Raw genomic sequence first — 27,553 nt, 5'->3', positions numbered from 1 at the left:
AAAGACAATGACACTTACCCTGCAGGCTGGGTGCTATGATTAGAGATAATGTTTGAGATGTGCATGGTTCACAGTGTTCTAAGAGTTAGCATTGTCATCATTCCAGTCTGTGCCCGCACGCACACGTACACACACTAAAAAAACAGAGGACGTGTCCTTGCTTGGGTCTCTGGGACTGCAGGGAATGTGCTTGATTGAATGTGCATGGTCATGTTTGCAGGAGAGTCCTAGGCAAGGCTGTTGTGGGGCAGTGTGGGCCAGTACTGGGGGGTCGTGGGGGCTGGAAAGGACAAGTTGCACATGACTGAATTGGGACTTGCTCGGGTGGATATATGGAGACGGAGAGCTGTGTACAACATGCTTTCATATATTTACCTCTATGTCTTTTTTCAGATAGTACAGATCTTCTGGAACATAGTTTCTTGGTTAACATTACAAAAATGCAACCCTACGTTTCACAGGGTTGAGTTTTGTACCCCATTTATTTCATTGTGGCCTGGGGTTATTTTGTGTCATCGGGTGGTGGAGAATAGAGGCTGGATTGGAATACAAAACATCTTAGAGAAGTCAGGCCTTCAAAGGTGGACCACTTGGGACGGAATCAGAGTAACAGTAAAGATCCTGGAGAACAGCAAGGAATCCAAAGTCAATGAAATAATACACGATTTTCACAAAATATTTTTCTTTGCATTGTGCTAAACATCTGGTGTTAATTTTTTTTAAAGGCCTACAAACCCCATGCCAACAAATTGTAGCTGAGGCTCAATCTGTGGCACATACAATGACATTGGGAAAGGGAATTGTTTTTTATGGAATTATTTTTAAGGGTTTCGATCACTGTCAACGCCTTTGTAGCCATTGTCAGTAACTTCGAGAATAAATTTCCACTCTGGCTGTTTTCATTCCTTAACCTTATCCATGTGAACAGGGAGCTTCCTTATCCCACCAGGGCTCTCATTCGCTAGTAACAAAAATGAGCTTGCCTGATCTCATTACACAGATGATAGTCAACAGCTTTCACCATCTCATTGATGTTTCTTAGAACAGTATCATCAGAATTAGTGGAAGAAAAAATCATTTCAACTGGACTTTTTTTCTGTTATTATTCTAGTAACCTATCATTTGCTGGTAACTTGAGTTTCTTCTACAATGGGTTGCCTATTCTATTTTGCAAGCATTTGTATTATTTTGAAAGAAAACAGCAACAACTTTACCTTCTAGTCAAAGATGTTGTTTTTAGCATTCAAGTGAAAATTCTAGTTTTCAAACTTTTTCTTTAAATCTCAGATGAATGATACACTGCCAACATAATAAATGTGTTTCTTTGTAGAACCTTCGCTTTATCTTGAAAGGTCACTGTTTACTTAAAAAGAACTGCAGAGCTGGCACATTGGCAACTGTTCGCATATGGGCAGATATAAAACCAGATTTTCAGTATTCAACTGAATATTGTTGACTGTTTCCTTTATATTTGACATTTTGAGACACGGGCTAAATCAGCGTATTACCATGTAAATGTAGAATCACCATGAAGAAGACAGTTAACATGCAGTAGATTTGGTGGCTCCAGTGATAAAGGAGGATTGCTGTCAATGACTTTGAAAAACCGTGAACTCAGTAAAGTTTTAAATACAATAGCACAACCTTTCCTTGATGTATACAATTGTTGCTTCCTAGGAAATTTGGTGCTTATTAAACCTTGCTTTAAAAAAGCAAAAACAGAGGCACCTGGGTGGCTCAGTGGTTGAGCATCTATCTGCCTTCGGCTCAGGTTGTGATCCTGGGGTCCTGGGATTGAGTCCTACATCAGGCTCCCCACAGGGAGCCTGCTTCTCCCTCTGCCTGTGTCTTTGCCTCTCTCTCTGTCTCTCATGAATAGATAAATAAATTATTTTTTAAAAATTTAAAAAGCAAAAACAAAAGATAAAAACAAATGCTTTATGCTCATGTGTAAAATGGAATTCATTCTGGGCTCAAATAATTGTATGCTAGTTTTTCATCTACATAATTCTATTAGATTCTAGAATTGGATCATTATAAACAGATTTTTCACTTACATTTGAAAGTCCTAAGGGACACAGGAGAAATCTTGGTCATGCTAATCAGGCCCCACTAAATGCCAGCAGTAACCCCTATTTCATAATGACCAAAACCAAATAAACATTTTCAAAATACCCCTGGGAGCAGTATTGTCCTGCCGAGAACCACTAATTTTTATTAAGATAAAATCACACATCTGTGGTTTACAACCTATGTTACACATGATTTATATAAATACATAATCACATAAACATGATCAGGGCTGTTTTAAGAGCTTTAAGAGGCTCTGGCCCCTAGTTTGGAGGCCCTTGCTTACTTATATCAAGCATATTAAAATGCACACTCATCCTACAGCTAATGCTAATAGCCAGACCTGCTACGTGCCAGGTATCATTCTGAGTATCTTCCAAAAACCCTCTAAAGTAGGCATTATTATTATTTCTGTTTTATAGATGACGAACAGAGAGGTTCAGCTACTTGCCCAGAACTACACAGCTAGTCAATGGTGGAGCCAAAAATACAAAGCTAGGCACTCCAATGCCAACATATTATGGTCTATAGTTTATATTTAAGAATAATTATCACTTATGAGTTAGTTTAGTTGCAGAGGATCTAATGTTTGTCAATTTCAGATGTGGAGTTTGTTTTGTATTTTGAGCCAATCCATTAACTGGAAGTCTCAAACATTATTATAAGGCCCTTGAAAGGCCCCAGATGCCCAGTGTCAAGCCTGCACTGTCTAAAGCCTACAACAGCACCCCTCTTGGACACTCACTTTCTCTCCTGTGTGTGTGTGTGCGTGTGCAAGTGCATGCATGCAAGCGCACACTGTAAACAATGACGATGACCAACTGCAGAGGTTGTTCTGGATGGGAAACTCCAGAGGACAATTTTCTGAAGGCCAGTCCTTATCCGCTCTTCTTTCTCTGGGCACTAAAATCACCCATCACTTCTCCTGATCACGCCGTCTTCTCAGAGATCCCGTCCCCTTACAACCCCAGAGTCCATGACTATGCCAAGTTTCCCCTCATCTCGGCTGCCTGGATCCTAGAAGACCCAAAGCTTGAGGTGGGGCGGGCAGATGTCACCAGCTAGTTCCCCTCTCTTGAGACCGACAGACTCCATAGGCCCTTTCCCCAGAGGTCTCAGAGAATGAAGCTGAAATAGCCACATTTACTGGGCATGTGGTAGAGAAAGCTCAGGAAGGAAGGGAGTAGAGACACCGGCAGAGAGAAGCAAATAGGAGAGAACTTGCGAGGCCAGAGAGAGGGAGCAGGCATGTGAACAAAAATGAAAGAAAGTCCCCAAACCTTCCTGAGGTGTTCCACCCTTCCTATCTTTAGGCTCCGTGAGATCTGGCCCACGGTGGACCCCAGTCCACTTTCCTCTAGGTAAGCCCTGACCATTGAATGGCTGTACCTGCTCCCTGAGATCCTCCTTGTCATGCTGACTTTGCCAATTCCAGACTGAAGACTCGGCAGTGACACCAACGGCCCAAAGCCCGCCTGCCCCACCCACTGGATGGTACCTCTCAGCGAGCTATTTACCTGAGCTTGCTGGGCCCACACAGTGGAGCATCACACAGCCAGAGATGGTCACCTGATGATCTGGAAATTATTCACAAATCGACATCACAGAGAGTAGGTATGTTAGATATGCTGTAGCGTGCATGTCTTCACGTGAAACAGCCTAGTAAGTATCATGGCTGACTTTTCTTCTTTTCTTTCTTCCTTCCTTCCTTCCTTTTTTGAGTGGGAGAAGGGGAAGAGCAGAGGGAGAGGAAGAGAGAATCTTAAGCAGACTCCACACCCAGTGCAGAGCCCAATGTGGGGTTCAATCTCACAACGCTGAGATCATGACCTGAGGTGAAATCGAGTCAGACACAACCTCCTAAGGCCAGGCGCCTCTGATTTTTCCTTCTGTTTCTTTTTTTGCTTAAACATTGTTCTGGTTTTACTATTCGCCACAACATGGATGAATCTCGCAGAGATGATGATAACAGGAAGTATGCACCAAAGAGCAGATACTGTATAACTCTATATATATGAAATTTGAGAACAGGGAGCCAATCTAGAAGGACAGAAGACGGAATAGTGGCAATTTCTGTGTTGACCAGAAGGGGAGAGAAGGAGAACTCTGGGGGGCCAGAGATGTCCTGTCTTGATCTGGGGGGTGGTCTCATAGGTCTATACATGTGTAAAAATCTGTCAAACAGGACCCTTAAGATTTGTGCACTTAATTGCATGTAAATTATACCTCAATTAAAAGTACAAAGACATTCATCATGGGTTCCTCCCTTCCCCAAGAGTATTCCCTGGTTGGGTATACTCCTCACCCTGCTAATCTATCTTCCTGGATTCCTGACTTCCATTTCCTCTGTCCAGTGCCTGGAAATTTTCCTTTCTGGAAGTGAGCTTTGGAGCTGAGAGCTACCAAATGGAATCAAGATACTCTTGAGGGATCCCAGGTTCTGTGCTCCACGTGCCTGTCTTCAAGTTGTTCCCTGTCAGCTCCAAGTCTCTTGTTCTGTGATAACGGAGCTGGACCCTAAAACCTTTCCCCTTTGCCAGCTGCTAAGCTTTCCCAGTAATAAGCACTGGAAGGAGGCTGGATTGGAAAGGGGTCAGCCTTCCAGGGGCCAGTGTTCTCTCGTGGGCAGCCTCCCACAGCAGGAGACTTTTGCAGCAGCCAGCAGCCAGCAGCGCCAGCACCTCTGCATGACCAGCTCCACACCCTGGCCCCACACCCCAGGGAATTGCTTCTCAGTGAGTTCCGCTGGCACAGCACCTCAGCAGACCTGACCTCCTCCAGTGAGTCCTGGCCACGCCTTTCCGTGATGCGATCTGGATCTCAGCCCTCTTGAGATCTGCTCTCTTGCGGATCTGCTCTGCCCTAGCTCTGGAGGGAGCGGCTGCTCTCTCTATCTGCTAGCCCTGTGTTCATTTGAGTTTTCTCCACCAATTACTAGCCAATCTTCCTTTATCCCAATGCCCTGTTATAGCCAGTAATTCTTTACAGCGAACTTGCCCTGTTCAAGTCGAGGTGCAGTTACCATCTTTGGATTGGGCTCTGACCAATTCATTTTCCTTGTGGGGCTTGGGACTGGCGAACAGAAGTAGCAATTGTCTGAGTAGTGAGACACTGAGGTAAAAGGCCCTGCTATCAAATTGCTGTTTGGTGTCTTAATCTGGTTAGGCAGCTATAACAAAGTACCTTGGACCGGGTAGCTTGAAGAGCAGACACCTATTTCTCACAGTTCAGGGGGCTGGAAGTCTGTGATCAGGGTGCCAGCAGGGTCAGGTACCTGGTGAGCACCCTCTTCCGGTTTGCAGATGGGCTCTCCCCATTGAGTCCTCACATGGCAGAGAAAGAGATCTCTCTTTGTCTCATTGTATAATCCCGTTCACGAGGTCCACCCTCTTGGCTAGTCACCTCCCAGAGGCCCCGCCTTCAAATACCTTCCCCCTGGGAGTTAAGATATCAACACAGGAATCTGAGAGGGACACAAACATTTAGTCCACTACACCAAGAACTTATTCTTCCTCTCTGGCCTCAGTTTCTTCTCTAGTAAAATGGGGAAAGTGTCTACTATCCTCTCCTAACTTTGCAGAGATATTACCAGAAGAAAGTGAAAGCACTGTGAGCTACTCAGTGGAATGGTGCTGCTCAAATTTCTGGAGCTATTTGTTGTCACTATAGCCATAAAAACAGCTTTACCTTAAGCACCCACCAGCCCAGGATCACTGCCTACTGAAGGGACTCATAAAATGGACTGTCCTGTAAACTGAGGCCTCTTCATTTATTGCTACCTCTCCTACTACAGGGAGAGAGGAAACAGGTGGAAGAATGCAAGAAGGCCTGGAGGTGTGGGGAGGTAGCAGGACCTCTGGAAGATTCAAGGCAAGGGCAGATTTTAAGGCCTACACCCTATCTATACCCTCAGACTAAGCTGACTGTATGGGGTTCACTTAGCATCAAATTTGTGACTCTGCTCCACAGTGCTGAAGTATGGCTTTTTGTAGGAGGTCTGTTCTGCACAACTGCAGGTGGTGCCATGTGGGTCATAGTTTTGCAAATGGCACTCCCTGGTGTTGTGCAGTGTACAGCCTGGGCAGCCATACACCATAGCCCTGATCAGTTGAATGAACCTGAGGCTGCTGACATAAGTCCCCTGTGAGTTATCTCCTCCAAGGTCCTGAAGGGAAGGCCCTTCAAGCAAATTTGTGACAACTTGTGAGAATTTGGGTCAACCTCCAGGGGCCATGTAACAATCATAACGATTTCTACCTGACTGTCCATTGTCCCTTACAGGGCAGTGTAACTTCCCTGGTTTCCTTTCCCACCTATAGTTCTTCCACTAGGACCACCATCTTCAGGCTTACAAATTCCCTTACCTGTTAGTGCAATGTATCACACAACCTTACCGCAGAACAGGAACCCACTTTACGGCAAAGGAAGTGTGAAATGGACATGTGATCGTAGGATCTACTGGTCTTACTGTATTCTTCAGCACCCAAAACAACAGTGACACCTACTACCTGGACCCTCTGGAATCCTATGCCACTAGACCAATAATCAGATTACTGGCAAGGGTGACAATCGACTCTGCCACAAAGACCTAGGGTTGCTATCTGATGGAAGCAGGAAGGACTAGACTGAAACTCAGAGGTTCTATGCTCAGTGATGGTGAGCAGGCAATGATTGCAAGTGCAGCCCAAGGCTCAGACCCCTTGGGGTGAAGGACTAAGTCTTCCCACCAGGCAGCCAACCCATACCTATCAAAGTGCTGGCTGGTGGATAGAGGAACTGTGATGCTGACAGGAGAAGGAGATGATAAATGCTAATGTCAGCTTTGGGACTGGCTACATCAGTGGGGACCACAGCTTATTCTAACTTTCTTGGGGTATGTTCTTGCAGAGAGTGTGACTGACCACCTTCTTCATGGGGACACTTGCTGGACTGGACTTGATGGAAGGCAAGAGCAGATCTGAGTGGTATAAGGAACTCTCTCGTACCACTTCAGACCTCTTGGTCACACTCTTACTCCAACCACTGCTTTGACAACCAGTCTTGCACAGATCTCAATCAGTTCTTTGCCTGTGCAACCTGACAGTGCCTTGCCTTGGGCCCAGTGCCACGTACAACCGACTCTGTCCTCTATGCTATTGGCACCTTTATATGTGCAGCCCAAAATACAGGGAAATTTAAGGCTTATGGGGCTATTCTTAGAGTCTAGGGCTTAGATCGATGGGGGATGGAAGCCAAGGATAAATTCTTCCTCTTTCAACCCCCAATCAGACAGCCCTGCAATACATTTATGAGGCTTATCAGACAGTGCCCTAGTTTGAGCATCAGTCACACATAGCAATGGGCAACTCAAAAACACCTTCTTCCTTCTCTGTTTCATTTCCTTTACTCTTCACTCTTGCTCCCTGAAATCACACTCCAAACAAACTGCCCACATGAAAGCCTTTATCTCGATCTCTACTGTGGAGGAAACCCAGATAAGATGCATGGCCACACCTAATAACTGCAAAGGAGGTTGCACCAGTGATGTCACTGGGCAGCTCTGTGTCCAGTTCTGTCACTATGGAAGGAGGAAGGGAGTTTTGGTGTCCAGCTAGCAGTTTCAGCAGGGAAGCGTGGAAACATTTGACAAGGGCTCCATCCAAAGAGATAAAAATAATAAAAGTTTTGACATTTGAAGAAATAGGTAGTAAAACTTCCCTTGCCCTGGGAGAGGAGGACATTCCCTTGGCCATGACCAGTACAGTGGAGAGAGAAGAGTGGAATTCCAAGGGTCAGATGGCTAGAATGTGACCACACTTAGTGGACAGGAAGGAAAGAAGGAGCCACTAAGGGAGGAAAACATGAGAAGCTTGCATAAGGGTGAGGGAGGATGGCAAAAACAAGGGGTAAGGTTGCTACTCACAAACCTATTGTGGCCATAGGTAAACTATAAATTTGGCCATAAATACCATCAATACAAGCGTCCTAATTTGCCTCCCTTTCCTGTCAAAACACTTCCCTTTCTTGACTCAGCATCTCTGCTTTCTTTGTTGTCTCAGAAGGAGCTGTTTCTTCTTGCTTATGTTCACCCCCTTCCCCTTCCGCCACCATGTCTTAGACTCTCACTTTTTCAGAACTTGCTTCAAATATCCCTGTTCTCTTTCCTCTCTTCATTTTCACAGATTCTGTCTCTGTCTAGATTTCCCTCATTCTCACTTCTTTTCCCTTTCCCCAAAACTGGCAGAGAACAGTGCATTTGCCTTGTCTCCGCATCCTCAGCACCCACTCTTAGCTAACCCAGCCTAGCTCCAGTCCTTGTCCCTTAATGGAAACTGTTCCAAGATCAGCAATGACTCCCAGTTGCCACTCTAGGGCTTCTCATTTGTCTCAATCCTACAGGACTTTCTGCACAATTTATCACTCTCAATCTCTGAAAACTCATTTCTTCCTGTGTCTTGCTGACCCTTCTCTGACATTTCTGCCCTGTCCTTCTCATTAGCTCTTCTGGTTCCTCCTGCCCTGTAAATATGGGTTCTCCCAAAGCCCAACCTTCTTGCTGTGCATATTCTCTCAAGACAATCTTATCTACTCACATTGCTTCAACTTTTCCTTTTTATTAAGATATTCCCCAGATAGCCATCTCTACTACTGTATTTCAGACCCACATTCCCAACAGCTATCTGGGCACTTGCACACAGAAAACCAACCAATATTTCAAACTCAAGGAATTCTTGCCAGAGAATAGCTATGTTTTTGCTATATGAGAGTTGTAAATTATATGTATTTATTTTCCACTTTTACTATAATGATAAGAAAAGCAAGTTTCGACACACACACACACACACACACACACACACACACACACACACCACAGGATCCTGAGCATTAGCAAGCAACACTCTGGATTCCCAGTACGTGATTTTGTTCTCCTTCTTCCACCACATACTTCCTGGCCATTCTATAGATTTGCACTTGTCAATAATTAAAGCCACAATGTCAGTCATGCATCCCAGTTTCTGCCCTCATCTTCTATCTTTCTAGCCCACTCCCTCATTACCCAAACTGCAGAGAACTTTGCCCCACAAGGACCTCAGATCAAGACCCTATCTCCTTTCCCAGTCCTGTGATCCCCAGGTATCCCCTCTTCCCTCTTTACCAAATTTAAATTCCTCATCCAATTATCATGATTGTTCTGCTTATTACAATCTTAATTCCTTTGCCCCTCTTTCACTTCACAGTATTCTCTTAGAAAAACCCTACAAACCAGGTTAAATCCAGCCCTCCACCTCCTCCACACAGGCCCTCATACACTTGAATGTGGCTGGAGAAAGACATAAAACTTTCCAGTTTTCACTCTAAATTTATAACCATAAACCTCAATCACATCTCTGCTGTAACCAGGCAATCATTCTAATCATCCTAAGCCTTTCACTCTCCTATGTCCTACATAATGATTTTTTCACCTATTTTCCCCTCAGATCCTCAACACCTTGTCCTTCACTCTCACTTGTGATCTTGCTTCCTACTTCACTGAGGGAATTATATCTGTCAGGAGAGACACATCATCCTACTACTGCGCCTGTGCCAGCATATTCTGTTTTACCTCCTTTGACTGTGGATAAACCATCAGTGGTCCTGTCTAAAGCCAAGCTCGCACCTACTCAAGGATCTTTCTCCAGTGATTCTATCCTCATTCTCTCACATCATCAGATTTTCTCTCTACTGAATCCTTCCCATAAGCATATAATCATACTGTTATTTCTCCCATCCTCAAAGGAAAACTCTTTCTTGACCCTTCCTTCTCCTCCAAGTACCATCTTATTGCTCTGCTCCCCTTCATAGAAAAGCCATTTGAAGCATTACTTGTACTTATTGTCTCAAATCCTTTTCCAGTTCTCTACTGAATCCACTGCAGTCAGGCTTTCGCCCCCAGCACACTACTAAAATGTCTCTGAACAAGGTCACCAGTGACTTCCATGTTGCAAAATCCAATGATCAATCCTCAGTCCTCATTTTGCTTAACAGCATCTGGCATAGCTGATCACCCCTTCCTCCTGAAAATACTCTCCACCAAGACACCACACTCAGGGATTTCTCCTCCCTCACTGACTGTTCCTTCTCAGCCTCCTTCCTCTTCACTTCGCAGTACTCCTTCATTTCTTTGTCTATACTAACTCCTTTGGCAATCTCATCCAGTGTCATGATAGTGTTATGATTTTAAATATGCTGAAAATCCCCAAAATGTATCTCTCTAGTCTTGAACTCTTCCTTGAATTCCAAATTTGTATATTCCACTGTCCAAAAGAGAATTCCTGATTTTACACCTCCCCCAAATCTGTTCAACCTGCAGTCTTCATGTAATAGTAATTCTGTTTTTCCATTGCTCACTCCAAAAATCTTGGACCTTGAGGCTTTTTCTTTTACACCCAAATCCAATCCATGCTTTTGCTCTATATTCAGAATATGTTCAGAATCTCATCACCAAAACTAATACCACCCTGATAAAAACCACTATTGTTTCTCACCTAGGTTAATACATCAACCTCCTAACTGGTCTTCCTGCTTTCGTCCTTGTCCCCTACCCCATCAACCAAAACAGAAGTCAAATAAAATCACTCCTCTGCTCAAAATCTTCTAATGGTTCCTCAAATCACTCAGAGTAAAAACGAAAGTCAGATGTTAAGAATAGCTACCATGGCTTCCATGGTGAAACCTCAGGTGTGGGGCCTTCTAGCCAGGTGTCTATGACTTTGTATCATTGGAACATTTGTTCTATTCCTAAGGCTATAGCACTCTTCAAGTTTGCTATCACTGAACCAAGAAAGAAGGCATACACAGATTTCTACAGAAATTATAATTCCATAAAAGGTTCTGAGGAGATGAGAAAGGCTGACATCTTTCAGAGCATGAAGTGATTTGAAATATAAAGAATTTCTTGGGGTGCCTGGGTGACTCAATTGGTCAAGCGTCTACCTTCAGCTCAGGTTATAATCCTGGGGTCCTGGAATAGAGCCCCTGTGTCAGACTCCCTGCTCAGTGAGGAGCCTGCTTCTCCCTCTCCCTTTGCCCCTCACTCATGTTCTATCTCAAAAGAATAAAATATTTTTTAAAAATTTATTTGGATTGAGTTCTGTGGAAGTTTGTCACTGACCTATGTTCCTGAACTGCATCACATGAATATGCAGGCTAAGGAATAGTTTGTCTTGATAAATGCACAATTAACAAGAACAACAACAAAAACCAAAGTTATTTTGGTGGCTTCCTGGGCTCTTCATTCTCCAGCCCCATCTGCAGCTACTCCCCACTCTTGCTCACTTTGATTCAGCCACTTTGGCCTCTTCACTGTTTCTCAGACACTCCAGACCCACTCATGACCTCATGGGTTTTGCATAGCAGAATCCTTTCCAAATGACCTCATGGCCTACTCTCTCAACTCCCTGAAGTCTTGGCTCTAAAGTCACCATCGCAGTTGAGGCCTCCCTTGACCACCCTATTTAAAGTTACAACTTCCTCTCCCAATATTCCCAGTTTCCCCTACTATCCTTCATTTTTCACATTTATCAGCTTCTAACACATTATGTGATTTATTTATTATGTTCATTGTCTGTTACCCTCACTAGAATATAAGCTCCATGAGAGTATGGATTTTCTTTGCTGATGCATTCTTAGTGCCTAAAATAGGGCCTGAGACATGCTAGATTTAAGTTAATATTTATTCAATGGATGAATAAAGTAGATGGGTCTTGAACATTTATCAGTCTCAGGATGTTTCAGTCAATTGGGTTCTACCATAAGGGAGCTGTTTGCTTGAAGTGTTTCCAGAAAACAGGACCACCCAGAAACCCACCAGGGAGCATGCATTTATTTATAACAACCATTGCCCGGATGCCTGGGTAGCTCAGTGGTTGAGTGTCTGCCATTGGCTCAGGGCGTGATCCTGGAGTCCCGGGATCGAGTCCCAATTGGGCTCCCTGCATGGAGCCTGCATTTCCCTCTGCCTAGGTCTCTGCCTCTCTCTCTCTCTCTCTCTCTGTATCTCTCATAAATAAATTTTAAAAATTCTTTAAAAAAAAAAAAACAACCATTGCCAATGTATTACCACTTATAAAATATCACCCCTGTTGATTTTATCCTCAAAACCTTGTATCATCTTTTTTTTTTTTTTTTTGGCTGGTACATGACAAGGTAGGGCTCCCCAAGCCCCTCCCCTTCCTCAGGGTCTAGGATGTAAATTAGAGGTCAGGAGATTCTCAGTGTGTTGGGGGATTAAGTTGGGGCAGGGACTCCCCAACAGCTGAGGGCCTCTCTCTTCCTCTTGTTCTTGCTGGGGCTGGTGGTCCAGGAGGCTCTTACTCCTTGGAGGCCATGTGGACCATGAGGTCCACCAGCCGGTTGCTGTAGCTGAATTCATTGTCATACCAGGAAATGAGCTTGACAAAATGGCCATTGAGGGCAATGCCAGCCCCGGCGTCGAAGGTGAAAGAGTGAGTGTCACTGTTGAAGTCGCAGGAGACAACCTGGTCCTCAGTGTAGCCCAGGATGCCCTTGAGGGGGTCCTCCGATGTCTGCTTCACTACCTTCTTGATGTCATCATATTTGGCAGCTTTCTCCAGGTGGCAGGTCAGATCCACAACTGATACATTGGAGGTGGGGACACAGAAGGCCATGCCAGTGAGCTTCCCGTTCAGCTCAGGGATGACCTTGCCCACAGCCTTGGCGGCACCAATGGAAGCAGGGATGATGCTCTGGGCAGCCCCTTGGCCGTCACACCATAGCTTCCCAGAGGGACCATCCACGGTCTTCTGGGTGGCAGTGATGGCATGGACGGTGGTCATGAGGCCCTCCATGATGCCAAAGTGGTCATGGATGACTTTGGCTAGAGGAGCCAAGCAGTTGGTGGTGCAGGAAGCATTGCTGACAATCTTGAGGGAGTCGTCATACTTCTCGTGGTTCACGCCCATCACAAACATGGGGGCATCAGCAGAAGGAGCAGAGATGATGACCCTCTTGGCCCTGCCCTTCAAGTGAGCCCCAGCCTTCTCCATGATGATGAAGACCCCAATGGACTCCACAACATATTCAGCACCAGCATCATCCCATTTGATGTTGGCGGGATTTCGCTCCTGGAAGATGGAGATGGACTTCCTGTTGATGACAAGTTTCCCGTTCTCAGCTTTGTGCCATGGAATTTGCCATGGGTAGAATCATACTGGAACATGTACACCATGTAGTTGAGATCAATGAAGGGGTCATTGATGGCGACAATATCCACTTTGCCAGAGTAGAAAGCAGCCCTGGTGACCAGGCGCCCAATACGGCCAAATCCGTTCATTCCGACCTTCACCATCGTGTCTCAGGGACGTGGCTGGCACTGCACCAGAAGATGCGGCTGTCAGTCAAACGGGGAGGAGCAGAGAACCTGTATCATCATATTTTATAGATGGGGGAACTAAGGTGTATAAATGTTAAGTAACTTCTGAAAGGTGACATAGCTAATAAACGGCAGAATTAGGATTCAAATCCTGGCTATTTTGATTGTGTATCATTTCCCTACACTGACCAAATTTTAGCAATGGGGAAAATAATTTTTCTACTATTTGAATGAGGGGGAAGGAAGGCTGAAGTAAACAAAAGTGGAGAAACCCCAGGAATATAGGGCATGCCCAAGTGCCCACGTGGACACTCAGGAGATGAGAGCACGTTACTGTATGATAAGACAAATAGGCAAGAATTTTAGCTTCATGTAAAGAAGATGTAGCCTTGCATTCAGCTAGAGAGCATGCTTCAGATGTGCTCCCAAGAGTCAGATAGAGATAGACCAGGGGCAAGGTTGGCCAAAGCCAGGGAGATCACTAGCATAACTGAACACAAGTCTATCTGGCCAGTGAACAACAAAGCCAATTACTGAAATATCAAGTTTGCAGTGAGAAAAGGGTTTATTTGAGAGGCAGCCAAATGAGGAGACAGAAAGAGGAACCTCAAATCTGCCTCTCTAAAGGGGGAGAGAACAAGTTTTTTATAATCATAGGGGTTGAGATTATATACATATTGATGAAAAAGGAAACCTATGACTATTCATGAGGAAAGATGGAGCATGCACATTGAGGAAACACATATGTAACATACATCCTATAATCACTTTGGGGTGGAGACTTAACATCAGAACAAGGCAAAATTCAACCCCTGATATCAGGTGGTCATTTTAGGGCAAGGGAAAGGGACTATGGGCATGGTCCAAGAGCCAGGATAAACTGGATGGGGTCTTGGGCTTATCCTGAGTGAAGAAAGCAGGGCCTTGTTTTTGTTTTTTAAGATTGTAATTATTTATTCATGAGAGAGGCAGAGACGTAGGCAGAGGGAGAAGCAGACTCTATGCAGGGAGCCTGATGTGGGACTCGATCCTGGGACCATGGGATCATGTCCTGAGCCAAAGGCAGATGCTCAACCACTGAGCCACCCAGGCATCCCTTATTCCTGGACTAGAACCATATTAGTTGACCTTAAGTCCAGTCTTCTACAGAAATAGCCAGTGTGTTTATTAGTGGGGATCTAAAAAGACACAATACCTGATTGGAGAGAAACGGTTCTCTGAAAAGCAAACTTTAAACTTTCTGCTAGTTTCGATCTGGAGCATGGTTTCACTAGGTCAGTGAGGAAAGGGATGTTCAAGTAAGATGATGCACCAAGAACCTCACATTCATTAGTGCACTGAAGTCCCACCGCCAATAAGGTGCAGTAGGGACTCTTACCCAATTTGGGCTCAGAGAGAAAAAGAGAAAATGACCTCCCAAGGTCACACAGTGGTCTCAACCAGCCATGTAATATCCTCAAGAGTAGTGCACATTGGCCCGGCACCCAGAGGATTTGTGGGACGACATCAAGTATGTACTCCTCAATCAAAAGTCCAGATTCCAGGGTCACTCTGGACCAACATGGAAATGATGCCTAATCAGTGCATACCAGGGTCACAGAAGAACTCTGATCTTGGTTTCAGAGAAAGGCCTAAGACCTAGTTCTTTCAGCTCAAAAGAGGGATCCAGGAGGGCTAACTCCCCGGCCTAACATCCAAGCCAAACCCTGTGAGGAAAGGGCTCAGCTCAGGCAAGACGGTAACTGCAGGAGGACAGGGCTCTGTGCTGGGATCCCATCTCTTCCTCAGTGCTTTCTCAGCATGCTTGGGCCTCCTTTTCTCAATAATTCTGTAAGCTCATGAGCAAAACATGCTGGGGCTTGAACAGGTGGTCCACAGGGAAAAAAAAAACAGAACCACACACACAGGGGGGGCTGACTGGTTCTAAACAGGATGAGGGTGCAGGGAGCTCAGGGTTGTTGCTGCTGGTTTGTTTGTTTCTTTTTTTAAGATTTTATTTATTTATTTGAGAGAGAGAGAGAGCACCTGTGTACACATGAGCAGAGAGAAGGGGCAAAGGGAGTAGACTCCCACCAAGCAGGGAACCTGATGCAGGGCTTGAATCCAGAACCCCAAGATCATGACCTGAGCTGAAGGCAGATGCTTAGCTGACTGAGCCACCCAGGTGCCCCCAGGCTTGGTTTTATATCAGAGCAAGTGCAATCTAATGGGCAGCTCCGATGTAAGGGAAGGTTAAATGAAATGTGGTAGTTCTCAGGACAGGGTAGAAAGTAACTTTAGGGCAGCCCGGGTGGCTCAGCAGTTTAGCGCCGGCTTCAGCCCAGAGCCTGATCCTGGAGACCTGGGATCAAGTCCCATATCGGGCTCCCTGCATGGAGCCTGCCTCTCCCTCTGCCTCTCTCTCTCTCTCTCTCTCTCTGTGTGTGTCTCATGAATAAATAAAATCTTAAAAAAATTTTTTAAAAAAGAAAGTAACTTTAAACAGCAGATGGCACACAAATATCTAATGGCAAGGGAAAGATGCTCCATATAACACATAAGCACATTTTTTGTTAAGGTCGAGACATTTTTCAGCAGTGCATACTGTGGGAAACATCCAATCCAGGGGCAGGGTCTTCAGGGCCAGCCACCACCATGGATTCTGCTGTGAACCATGAGCTCTGTCAATTCTCAGGCACGAACTTACCAGACTGCCCTCTGTCCTGGAAGCGATGGTCAGGACCACACCCAGCTTCTGGTGGCTTGTATAACCACAGAACCACCCTCTTCCCCTTTCTAATGGGGCTGCTTTTCTTTTAAACCCTCAAAACTCCAAAAGCAGAGATTTTAGGTTGAAGATGGCAGATTAAATCTCTGTTTACTTCCATTCCCTCCCACGTCCTCAATAAAATTAAAATGAAGGATTAAAAAGCTGATAAACCTACAGCCAGCCACAAGAGAATGAGATGACCCATCAACAGATGGGAGATTTTGACAAAATTCTGGAAGATGAGAACAGAAGGAGTTGACAACTCAAGCAGCAGGGTGAAGGAAGCTACAGGCTAGACTACTGGCACAGAGGGAAAAATACAGAAAAGAGCTGTTTAGCCCTACAGAATGTCAGAGAAGTGCGGTTCTCTCAGAAATCAGGTACAGAGGTACAGTGGAGGACAAAGATGATATGTGGCTAATTGAAAATCTATTTATAATATAAAGGATTCTCCACTCTCCTCTTCCCCCAGTTCCCTTGTGGTCAAAAACAGACATTACCCTTCAGAGAAGAGAATAGAAATGTCTGCCTGGGAGAAATGAGCAAACCCACAGATCATTGCACATTATGGCATTAGAGGACCCCTCAGCAGCCTGGCCGGTTCCCGGCACCATCACAATACACACAAGGCTCCCCATAACCTTTTGTAGGCCACACTCTCAAACAATAAGCAGTCAATCAAGCATCAATAGAAATGTGAGGAACTCTTCCAAAATGAATAAAACCACGATTTTAAAAAAATGACTCTGAGTTCCCATGGGATAATGATGGTTTCCTGTATCCAAATCTCTTCACACAATCTCCAAAATCCCTACAAATTAACAAGGAGAGCAACTCAAATCACATCTAATCCATACCTATGCCATAACTACAAGGCAGAGTTTCTACAAACTTTAATTTACATGGAAGAGAGAACTAAACACATACCAGCAAAGCTGTCTCCAGAGTCCACTCCAGAGCAGCAAGCCAGGGGAAGACCGCCTGTAGAAGGAATTGGACAGTGGGGTCCTAGAAGTGGAAGGACATGAATAAAAGTCACCGCTTCCAAAAGGAGATGGTCTCATCTTAAGTGTAGAAGTACTGAGGCCAGGACTGCAAACTGGCTGGTCAGAGCACAGGCTACTGAGGACTCCTGCAGAGGCTCAAAGTGCCCAGGACCAGAAGAAACCATCTCAGAAAGCCTCTACATCCAGGGAGAGGAAGGCATCTTAGAAGGGGAAGCATTTGGGGTGCCTGGATGACTCAACTGGTTAAGCGTCCGCCTCTTAGTTTTGGCTCAGGTAGTGATCTCAGGGTCCTCAGGAGCCCCATATGGAGATCAGGCTCCCCACTCAGCAGGGAGTCTGCTTCCCCTCTCCATCTGCACGCCCCCTCCTGAGCTATGCATTCTCTCTCTCTCTCTCAAATAATTAAATCTTTTTTTTTTTTTAATAAAGGAGACACATTACTTGGACACTAGGAAGTGAAGAAAAGAAAGGAGAGAAATGATGGAGAAAGTAAGAGGTCTACAGAATCAGCAGACACACAAAACTCTCCCTCACAAATCACCATGTTAAGGAAATCTCACTTCACTTACCACTACAAGAGGGCTCTCTGGAACTAAGAATCTGAGTAAACCCTCAAGCCCTTCATCTGTTATTGACAGGCCAGGAAAATTGAACACACTTTTAAATAGACAAATGATAGGTAGCATCTACCTCCAAGTCAAAACGAGAAGAAAAGGAAAAGTAAGATCCTTATATATTCAGCTGATGAATTTGGCCCCTCCTAAACAACAAGGAACAGGTGAAAATCATCACACAATATCCAATGCAAATTAAATGTTATTAAATAGGGATTTGAGATATAAAAGAACACCAAAATTCAAGGATTCAGGATAGAAATGGACAAAAAAAAAAACCAAGATGTAAAAGTAGTTAATCAAACTCAGAAAAGAGAAGAAAAACTAAATAGCAATAGATACAAATATCAAATCCATACCTTGTACACCTGAAGCTAATATGTTTTATGTCAATTATGTCTCATTTAAAAAAAATTTTAGTTAAATCATTTCAGAAATATGGGCACCTGGGTGGCACAGTTCGTTAAGCATCCGCCTCTTGGTTTCAGCTCAGCTCATGATCTCAGAGACATGAGGTCAAGCCCTGCCTCCGTCTCCACTCAGCATGGAGTCTGCTTGAGATTCTTTCTCCGTCTCCTTCTGCCCTTCCTGCTGTGCGCGCTCTCTCTCTCTCGGTCTCTCTCAAATAATTAAATAAATCTTTTTAAAAACTCATTTCAGAAATAAAGATTAAATCACAAGATGCCCAAAGGAGAATAAGTTCAACCTCAAATGAAAATATAAGGGATACAGCCAAGAGAACAAAAACAAAGAGGTAAAAATGATCAGAGAGAGGGTAATAACTCTAGAGAATAAGTTAAAAAAAGATTCATATACATTTAATTGGAATTGTTGAAAAAAGCAAAACAAAACATGGAATGGAACTAACATTTAAAACTATAATCCAGGGGATCCCTGGGTAGCTCAGGGGTTTAGCACCTGCCTTCAGCCCAGGGCATGATCCTGGGGTCCCAGGATCAGGTCCCACGTCAGGCTCCCTGCATGGAGCCTGCTTCTCCCTCTGCCTGTGTCTCTGCCTCTCTCTCTCTCTCTGTCTCTCATGAATAAATAAATAAAATCTTAAAAAAAAAAACTATAATGGTTTGTGGTAATGGTTCTACAACTGCATGTTATTTTATCAAAACTTATCAACTTGGACACTTAGGATCGGTCAGTTTTATTTTATGTAAGTTATATCACCAGAAAAGTTTATTTAAAATTAAACAGGGACACCTGGGTGGCTCAGCAGTTGAGCGTCAGTCCCACATCGGGCTCCCTGTGAGGAGTCTGCTTCTCTCTCTGCCTATGTCTCTGCCTCTCTCTCTGTGTCTCTCATGAATAAATAAATAAAATTTTAAAAATCAAACAAAAATAAAGTGTTTAATCCAAAAATTATGATCTCTGCAAACTTTCTGAAAATAAAAATGATCTAAATGCATATGTTGAATGCACCTATGTACTTTGGAAAATTGACCAGAATGGTCAACTCAGACATAGGAGAATGAAACTATTATAGACGTAAAGAAGAAAAAAATCCTCTTGACAAAATTTCCAAATCGCATGCACGGTAATGAAAATCAAGTTGTCATCCTATGGAATCATCTCTAACACAAAACTAAATAATAATAATAATGATAATAATGATAATAATAATAAAAGGACATATAACTCTTTTTTTTAAGATTTTATTTATTTATTCATAGAGACACACACAGAGAGAGAGGCAGAGACACAGGCAGAGGGAGAAGCAGGCTCCATGCAGAGAGCCTGACGTGGGACTCGATCCAGGGTCTCCAGGATCACGCCCTGGGCTGCAGGCGGTGCTAAACCACTGCGCCACCGGGGCTGCCCTATAACTCTTAATTTAATAGAAGGAAGAGGAATTATAGAAAATATTTTATTTAAAAAAAAAGAAAATATTTTATTAATCTAAAAGCACCAAGGAAGGAAGAAAAAAGGAACATAAAACAGATGGGTCAAGTAAAATAAAAATAGAAGGTAGTTACAAACCAGTCCAACTGTAATAGCATTACCTGTAAATGGACTAAATAGTAAAAGACTAAGATTGTCAAACTGTGTTTTAAAAATGCTGCTTTTGGTGGCTCAGAGCTTGAGTGTCTGCCTTTGGCTCAGGGCGTGGTCCCGGGGTCCTGGGATCGAGTCCCACATCGGTCTCCCTGCATGGAGCCTGCTTCTCCCTCTGCCTATATCTCTGCCTCTCTCTGTGTGTCTCTCATGAATAAATAAATAAAATCTTTTTAAAAATAATAAGAATAAAAGCGCTGCTTATAAGAACCAAGACACACATCCATCATCGTGGAAGTGCAAGATGCTGGGGATACAGAAACTGTTAAAAGATTCCAGAGGTATAAACAAACTAACATGTCACCTACAAAGGACCAAGGGTCACATACGTTTATGCACATTTTTACCAGGCAACACGCAGCTAGGCACCCCTGAAGAGCACACCCCATAGCTGGAGGCCCTGCAAGGGAGGGCCTGGGCTCCTCCCCCTCACCCAGGAAGGGCCCTTATACATTGCTCAAGACCATAGTTCCTGGCACCTCTTTTTCCACAAGAAAGTGAGTTACCTGAAAGTAGGAATACCAACTTATCTACCATTATATCCCCTCTCTTCTTTATTCCTAAAGTCCTGCAGGGTAAGACAAAATCCTATCGAATAAGCCCTAGTAGTCTCTAGCTCCTCGTTTCCATTCCTCCCATTTTCTGTCCCTTCTTTCTCTGCTCCCTTGTGCATCCGGAAAGGGGGGGAGGGGGGGGGAGTCTCACAGCAGAGAGACCCCCACGCAGGGACCTGGCCCTCCTGGGAGCTTGGCCTTCTTCCTCTCCAGATCGCAGCCCAGAATCCAGATGTCCCTACACAGTCGTGTGATGCTCTCTATTCTTAAACTTGAGTTACACATGAATTAAATTTTCTAGCTTAAACGTTTTTTATTTATGAAATTTTCTAAAGCGCCGGGGCTCCTGTAGGAAGCCACATTTCCTCCTTAGTGTAATCCCAGTAGAATCTCCGTGTCCCCTCCGACTGCTGCCCTGGCCCCTGTGAGTCGGTGGGTGGAAGGCGAGGCCTCCTCGGCGAGCTGGGCCTGAGGGTAACGGCGGCCCTTCACCAGCAGCCGCCGGAGGGCAGCTCCCCCTCACGGCCCAGAGCGGAGGGCCGGCCAGGGGTAAGGTTTTCCACGCGCACACCCTCCACCCCCGCGGACCCTGGTCACCCTTTGCAGTCTGGCATCTAGAAAAGGCCCAGGCCACCTGGAGTCCGTGTGCATACAATCCCCTGGGCCCTGGGTGGAACTTGCCAGCGCGGACCCTCCTGGCTGCGCCAGATCGGAGCACCCTGCGGGGCCTGTGAAGGCAGCTGCTCCCTGCCCGCCCCGGGCACCAGAAGCTGGATGGTGAAGCTGCATCTTCAGCAGCCATCCATTTCACGAGCCCCTTCTAAGGCCCGGGCAGGGGCCTTAGCAAATGTTCACATGGACATAGGTTTATACAAAATCTGCGAAAGTAAGGGGGATTTTATTTTTCCTAAAGAGGGTCATAAACAGTGTCAACTTCAGACCGCACAAAGTCTATATCTGACCCTGATGATCGCATAGGGGCCACTTGGTCCAGAGCTCTCTGAAGTCCTTGAACTCAAATGTCCAGTCCCCAACCCCATTTTACACACTGGACGCCACACAGAGGACTTGGGGGGAGGGGTGCGAGCAGGGAGGGCAGTCAGGGCAGGGGTCAGTCAAGAACATGGTTTTATGGGCTCCTGGGTGGCTCAGTAGTTGAGCATCAGTCTTCAGCTCAGGTCACAGTCCCCGAGGTCCTAGGATCAGTCCCACACGCAGGGATCCCTGCATGGAGCCTGCTTCTCCCTCTGTCTGTATCTCTGCCTCTCTCATGAACAAATAAATAAAATATTTTTTTAAAAACCCACGTGGGTTTGTGGGTCAGATAGATTTTAGTCGGCTCTAAGTGTGATACTTTTTTTTTCTAAGTGTGATACTTGAGTAGTGCCTCTCTTTCTTCACCTGAACAAGAAGGAAAATATTTTTTAAAAGATTTGTTTGTTTATTTATTCATGAGTGACACAGAGAGAGAGAGGAAGGAAAATAATTTTACTTCCTCTTGGGGATGCTGCGAGAATAGAATCCGAGAAAGCAAGGTAAGACCGCTGTTTGAGACCTGGCCTGTAGGGGGCGCTCGGGGAATACCGGCTGTGGGAAGGTCCCTAAATCTCTACTCTAGTCTGGGAATACATATACCCCTAACTTAAACTCAGCTCTCTATATTAAGTTGATCCAAATAAAATTACCAGTATTTCACGGTTTCCTGACCTCCAAAAATGGCAGCTTCACATGATTCCCTTTGATAGAACAAACGACAATAATGATAGAGGCCAGCTGGGGTGTGGTTATTAGAAGAGCCCCTCATGGTACCCCTTCTTATGGTGCATCCCTGCTTTGCCTAAAGAGGCTAAGGGAGGTAGTTTAATTCCTTTATCTCTCCCTCTAGAACCATGCTCTGTGACCATAAAGACCTCTGATGCAAAATAAATAAGTAATGCGGATGTAATATACAGCATGGTGACTACAGTTAGTAATAATGAATTGCATATTTGAAAGTTGCTAAGAGAATAGATCTTAAAAGTTCCCAACACAAGCAAAAAAAAAAAAAAAACCTGTAACTATGTGTGATGACAGATGGTAACTAGACTTACTGTGGTAATCATTTCACAATATATATAAATACTGAATCATTGTTGTACACCTGTAACTAATACAATGTTGTGTGTCAATTTTTTAAAGATTTTATTTATTTATTCATGAGAGACATAGGCAGAAGGAGAAGCAGGCTCCCTTCAGGGAGCCTGATGCGGAACTTGATTCCAGGAGCCTGGGATCACGACCTGAGCCAAAGGAAGACGCTCAACCACTAAGCCACCCAGGTGCCCCATCTGTCAATTTTTTTTAATTTTTTTTTTAATTTATTTATGACAGTCACACACAGAGAGAGAGAGAGGCAGAGACACAGGCAGAGGGAGAAGCAGGCTCCATGCACCGGGAGCCCGACGTGGGATTCGATCCCGGGTCTCCAGGATCGCACCCTGGGCCAAAGGCAGGCGCCAAACCACTGCGCCACCCAGGGATCCCCCATCTGTCAATTTTTTAAAAGAACTCTGATAAAATGACCCCTCCCTACCCCAGTGCTTTTAGTTAGAATGGCCAAGTCAGTACGCAGAGACGGTTTCAGCAACCACAGTCACCCCCAGGTTCTCATCAGCCAGACCACAGAGGGCTCCTCTGCCCTGACATTCTGACATGCTGTCCTCTGTCCCCAGTCTATCTGTGGCACCAGCTGCTCTGGAACACAGCTCCTGTTTTGGAGGTGCTGGGGCTCTTGTGGCCTCTCCCCACCACAGCCCCTGGCACCTAATCCAAAAGTCTCTTCCTTCATCTGGCCCTCAGGGAGGCAGGGGAGGGTCTGGTGGGAAGGGAACCAAGAGCCTGCACACAGCAGAGGCCCTACCTGGCGGCCAAGTGCTCCAGCCTAAAGCTGTTCCTGAGAACCACAAACTCATAAACATCCCTAGCTGTTGGGGCCTGGGCTTCTCCTGTTGAACCATGTCCCCCTCATCCCTCCAGTGGCCCGCAGGCCGCATACTCTCAGAGAACACACAAAGGATCCTATAGCCCCCGCCAGAGGCACGAAGCACAGTCCTGACAGCCAGGCTGGGTATCCGCTAGTCAGTTGGTCAGACCACAATCAAGTAAAAAACACAAGTGCCCTCAGAGGTCAGAGGGGGTGCTCCAGGCAGACTGTGCCAGTGGAGGTTTCTGAGAAGCAGAGGCCGACACAGAGTTGGGAGAGTGCAAGGTTCATCGGCAAGTTATGTCATGAAAGAAAGGGAGGAAAGTGGTTTGGGGAGAGACAGCCAGCATGGTACAGACACGACAAAGTTTCTGCCACCCCACGGGATCCCTGGAAAAAGATGCCCAAGGTTTCCTATTAGGACAGTCTGTCACTGGGTAGAAACATCCAGGGCCCATTCTCTCATCCTGCTCAGTCACTGGCTGAGGCCACCCCAGGAAGAGCATGACCTCAGCTCAAAAGCTGAAGCTGGAGATCCCTGGGTAGCTCAGAGGTTTAGCGCCTGCCTTCCACTCAGGGCGTGATCCTGGAGACTCGGGATCGAGTGCCACATCAGGCTCCCTGCACCGGTGGAGCCGGCTTCTCCCTCTGCCTGTGTCTCTCCCTCCCTTTCTCCCTCCCTCCCTCCCTCCCTCCTTCTCTCTCTCTCTCTCTCTCTCACACACACACACACACACACACACAAATTAAAAAAAAAAAAAAAGCTGAAGCTGACTCTGCCGTGGACCCCAATGCTGAGGCTGTCAGCTTACTTCACTGCCCTTGCCTTTTTTTTTTTTTTAATTTTATTTATTTATTCATGAGGGATACAGAGAGAGAGAGAGAGAGGCAGAGACACAGGCAGAGGGAGAAGCAGGCTCCACGCAGAGAGCCTGATTGTGGGACTCAATCCCGGGACCCCAGGATCATGCCCTGAGCCAAAGGCAGGCGTTAAACCACTGAGCCACCCAGGGATCCTCTGCCCTTGCCTTCTTGAAGGAGAAGCAAGCGGCACAGCTCTGTGTCTGCCATAGTGCACAGCTGTAGGGACCCATCTCTCCCCAACACATGTGGGGAGCAGGTCCCCTTGGGTGCTGGAGGCCCTCTTCCTTAGGGAAACCTACAAGAGGGTAAAGGGACGACATGCAGACCCCATTCACCACAGCTGATCTCAGGGCCACAGATGGCACCCATTGTCTCCCTCCTCTGCTGTTCATTCTAACACTCCTCCCCCTCAGCCAGCACCTCTGCTGTCCCAGTGGTTCACCTGCAGTGAGACACAAGTCCTGGTTCTTGAGGAGTCTGAGCCCCTGGTAACAAGGAAGATGGATTGTTCAGATTCTTCAAGAAAAGATGTGCTGCTAACTGCAAGGAGTGTGCTTACCTGACAGCCTCCAGCTGTCCGCTTCATCGGGGCTTGGTAGCACACCAAGAGTTGTTTTCCACTGCAGATGGCATGGCCTTGCTCCAGAATCCTAGAGCCCTGAACTGTTATAGTCTCCCACTGGGGTTTGCAAAAACTCCCTATGGCATCTTTTCCACCACCAGTACCTCCAACACCACTGGATTCATGAGGCCACATACCCCAAGTGGCAGGGCTGCTGGTACTACAGCCTGCACCTGCTGCAGAGCTATTTCCTGCTCTGGAGCCCCTTTGAAATTGGCATCCTTTTGTATTACCCGGCTTATGGGCTAGAATAGAATATCCTACAAACAGATTATGTTGCCTCCAGAACCCAAAGAAACCCACTAGATGCAATCATTTGTCTTGTACTTTGGTGGAACTCCCTCGGCACACCACTGACCAGTGGACCGCTGACAATTTTACTGATGTAGCAGGCCCCTAATTCTCCAGAGAGTTTATTCTCCCCCCAGTGGGTCACATGTATCTCACCAAGAGCTCTAGTCATCTCCTGCTCACTTGGCTTGATCAACATAATATTATGAATGTTGGGAATCAATGTGATATTTTGATAAGTATCTAAACAGTCCAGATCTCTTCAGACCACATTAAGACAAAGGGTGAATGGACAGGGCAAACCATAAATGAATATTATTGCCCATTCCATGTGAATGCAAATTACTGCGGGTCCTCTTTTCAGCTGGAGATACCTAAAAATCTATTTGCCAAATTGGTGGCTGCATCCCTTGTACCCAAGACCTTATGAATCTGCTCCAGCAAATACACCACCTGTGGCAGGAAAGCTGTAATGGGGGTTATTACCATTTGCTTGAGTTTGCAGTAGGCTATATACATTCTCCAGAATCCATCTCATTTCTGTAGAGACCAGATTGCTGATTTGTGTAGAACTATGACAGGACCACCTTCTCTGCATCATTCAGATTTTTAAGCTTGACACTAGTTTCTTTCCCCTTAGGATGTGATAGATCTTGTGTTTTATTTACTATTGTGGCTGAATGGCCGGGGGCAGTTTCAGAGACTTGCATTTGCCCTTCACCTGATACCTCTTAACGTTGCAGGCCAAGGTTCCAGCATGGAGTTACTCCAACTGCCAAGTATGTCAATCTCAATCACATAGATCACTGGACATGTCTATGAACACAATAAACCCACTGTAAGCTGAGTCTTTGGCGAGGATTCCATATGCTTTTATGCAAACAGAGGACCTTGATAACATTTTCAGTCTCTGGATCAACATTAACTCAGACCCTGAGTCCAACAGTCTTGAAATGTCTGACTATCATCCTTTCCCCAAGGTGTAATTACCACAATAAATGTAGGTCCCTCTGGGAAAGGACAGGGATTGTTAAAGTGCATACTTGCCATGATATTGTAGGATTTTCCCCCTGGTGTTCCAGCCATCTCTTTAGTCAGCAGATTCTGGGTCTGAAAACTGGCTCAGGTCCAGAAACCAGGCAAGATATCATGACTTGGGGTGACCACCGTTAACCTCCCGCTCATTCATTGTTGGTCTCCTTTGATGACACGCGCATATATATACAGTACCCTTTCGGCTGCCCATCTATTTTCCACTAAGGACATTATGTTCTATTGACTTTCTAAAGATCAGGCCTCCATGACTGTCTCACTGACAGTCTCTTTGGGCATCAGCCCTGGTCTGGAGGGGAGAGACGCGAGTGAGCAGCTTAGTAACGGCCTTGGTGAATGATGTATTCTTCGGTCTCCCCGGAGGATAGAATCTTCTTGCCTAATGAACAATATCCATTCCAGAATGCCTACCCATTTCCCTGAGCCTTTTAGCCCCTTCATCTACCATCTTTCCTGACGATTCAGATATTTCAACTTCCCTCAGCCTGACCTATGGCCTTTGATTGGCTTCTAGAAGCCATCCTAGCAATGAGCTTCCCCCTTCTCCTGGGGTCTTTGCCAGTGTGTGAAGTCCTGTGTCTTGTAGCTCCATCATCCAGTCCTGCGACTCTCAGTGAATTCAGGCCCACAAGTACCCCCAGCCCCTGCTGGTGTGTGTGGACTACACCTCCCAGCTCCTTCCTCCTCCATCAGGCCAGCAATGTCCCCAGCCAAATTATGCAGTGACTTAACCCCAGCTGTAATCTGGCAGCCAGGAAAGGAATTAGAGGTGGAAAAGAGTTAGGGAGCCCTGTTGCCTTGTGTGAGAGGGAAGACCTCAGTATTCTCTACCCACGTGGGGCTGGGAGCTCACACTCTTGATGTCAATGGTGAGCCACCTCTTCAAGCCCTGAGAATTCCAAGGATTCAAAATCCTTCAGAATAACCACCTAAAAGTCCCCATCCTATGTGTTAGGGTCCTACAGATCTGCATTGACTGAGCATTCAACCATCTTTAATGCTCAGCCTCTCTGCCTATTAAATCTGGGGCTTCATCTTCGGCTCTTTTTTTCTTCACCAACTGTATGAGACAAAGGATTCTTTGAAGGTGCCAAAGAAACCCTCTGACTCTCCCATTTAGTTTTCAATTGCTTAACTCTTCTCAGCTTTTCCTTATGTGCCTGTAGGTCATCAATGCAATTATCCATTTCCACTTATCCATGTGTGGGTATACAATTATAAATGTTACATATATATTTATCAGTTACATGTACATGATTCTCCTCTGCATACCTTCCAAGGGCCTAAATTATCCCAATAAGAGGATCATTCTTCTCCACCCACCCATTCCCCCAAGTCATCATCCATGAAATG

At 45.5% G+C, this 27,553-nt stretch overlaps 1 long non-coding RNA gene and 1 pseudogene across 1 annotated transcript; both read right to left on the bottom strand.

Annotated features, from left to right (window-relative positions):
- Positions 1 to 366: 366 nt before the first annotated feature.
- On the bottom strand, positions 367 to 26,895 carry LOC125754291 (uncharacterized). The gene is made up of 3 exons (XR_007408091.1): positions 26,191 to 26,895; positions 3,588 to 3,778; positions 367 to 621 (listed from the first exon to the last, which is right to left on the bottom strand). It is a non-coding gene; the product is annotated as an uncharacterized LOC125754291 (long non-coding RNA).
- Positions 11,702 to 13,616, bottom strand: LOC112662729 (glyceraldehyde-3-phosphate dehydrogenase-like; annotated as a pseudogene).
- Positions 26,896 to 27,553: the final 658 nt, after the last annotated feature.

Source organism: Canis lupus, chromosome 34 (assembly GCF_003254725.2).
Source record: "Canis lupus dingo isolate Sandy chromosome 34, ASM325472v2, whole genome shotgun sequence".
Taxonomy (NCBI): domain Eukaryota; kingdom Metazoa; phylum Chordata; class Mammalia; order Carnivora; family Canidae; genus Canis; species Canis lupus.
This window is presented reverse-complemented; position numbering and strand designations above follow the sequence as displayed.